This window comes from Gavialis gangeticus, unplaced genomic scaffold, assembly GCF_001723915.1.
Source record: "Gavialis gangeticus isolate Ggan-Ray unplaced genomic scaffold, GavGan_comp1, whole genome shotgun sequence".
Taxonomy (NCBI): domain Eukaryota; kingdom Metazoa; phylum Chordata; order Crocodylia; family Gavialidae; genus Gavialis; species Gavialis gangeticus.
Genome location: NW_017729034.1, coordinates 77,287,710 through 77,289,438, shown reverse-complemented (window position 1 = coordinate 77,289,438; position 1,729 = coordinate 77,287,710). Strand labels below are relative to the sequence as shown.

Sequence of the window (1,729 nt, the reverse complement as noted above, 5' to 3'; positions counted from 1 at the left end):
TCCAGATGGACTGCATTCCCTGTGCTCTCCCAGAGTTTCCCCTGACAGCTCAGGAGCAGGTGCAGGGAGGGGGAACATGCTCCCTGGCCACTGCTTCTGCTGCTGCAGTTCCCAGTGACTGCAGTACACGTGCAGCCCAACTGGAGCTGGCAGCAGCAGGCAGGTGATGGGGGGAAATGATGGAGAGAAAAGTGGAGGGGTTGTGCCTTTGAGCACAGAGGGGAAGGGAGCGAGGTAATGCTTACCTTCCTTGGGATTTAGACAGGGTTGCAGCAGCAGCAGCCAAGGGATGAACCACATCCCCCTTTGCCAAATCTTGGATCCATTTCTGCAGCCATCCCTGTAGTTTACAAAATGAGTTGAAACCACCATGCTTCAACCCAGTCAGGATAGGGACAGCCAGGTCCCCCTCTGACACGGCAGAGGTCAGATGCATGCATAGGGGGCACCCCCCTTTACAAAATCCTGTATCCACTCCTGGGTGCTATTGTCATGATGCCATTGGTAAGAAGGTCATGTTTCCTTAGGGTTACCATATTTCCAGTTCCAAAAAGAGAGGACACCTGTTCGGGGACACACATCTCCAGCATGTGTTTCTATGGTGTAGTGGTGATCACATTCACTTAACATGTGAAAGATCCCCAGATCGAAACTGGGTAAAAACAGGCTGATGATGGCTGGTCCATTCATGGTCCTGCACTGCAAGGTCCCTTCCAGCCCCTAACAATCTATGAATCATTTCCAACCCACACTCCCTGGCCTTGTCAAAGCCCCTTACACCTGACCCACAGACTCCTAGTCCTACTGGTGCCCCTCACTCCTAACCCACAGCCCCCCACCCCTCACTCCTTCCCCCAGTGCCCTTCACTCCTGAACCACAACTCTCTGCTCCCCATCAACCCTGCCAGAGGGAGCCCCTGGCTGTCCCTATCTTGACTAGGTTGAAGCATGGTGGTTTCAACTCATGCAGGTGGTGGAGGGAGACCGGCCCTGGCACAAGCTGGAAGGAGGAGGAGCAGAGTCCTGAGGCACCCCCTGCCCTAGGCTGGGGCTCCCATGCCATGCTAGATGGCCTGCCTAAGGCCTTGTCTGGACAGTGTCTCTTAGCCATGCTATGACACTTCCTACTGCCTTCAAAGGGTCCCCCCACCCTCTTTCCCTACTAGAGGGGCAGGTGCCTCCCCCACAACCTCAGCACCCAAGCAGAAACACACTCTCCCCAAGACTTGGCCCTCCAACTCCCACCCCACCATAAACTTACCTGCATCCAGCTGGACCAGCTGCTTCCATCACCCTGCCTCACTGCATGCCAACCACATGTGTGTGCACCTCCAATTGTCCTCCCCCATCTCCCACCAGCGGAGCAGAGCATAATCCCAGACATTTGTTCAGATTTAAAAAAAAACTGCCTGGATGTAAATTGGAGGACCCAGAAAGAGGACATGTCCAGGAAAACAAGAATGTACGGTAACCCTATGTTCCCCAGGAGCTGCAGTACTTTCAGCAACAACACCTTTGCATGAAAGAGGCTGAGGGAGGCATTCAAAAAAGGTTGGGCTAAAAAAAGGCAGTCAATTCATTCTATCTGTTGGTTTATTGTGTCCAGCATTAAACTTCCCACTCAAGTTGGAGATCCCCCTAGATGAGTTCCAGTATCTCTTTCCCTGCAGTATTAGGATCCTTGGTCACTTCCATGATTTTATTTATTCCAAAGGTAGCCGAGGTACCA

General features: G+C 52.7%; 1 non-coding gene across 1 annotated transcript; it reads left to right on the top strand.

The window, feature by feature from the left end:
* Positions 1–592: 592 nt before the first annotated feature.
* TRNAV-AAC lies at positions 593–665 on the top strand. Its single transcript has one exon. It is a non-coding gene; the product is annotated as a tRNA-Val (tRNA).
* The last annotated feature ends 1,064 nt before the right edge of the window (positions 666–1,729 follow it).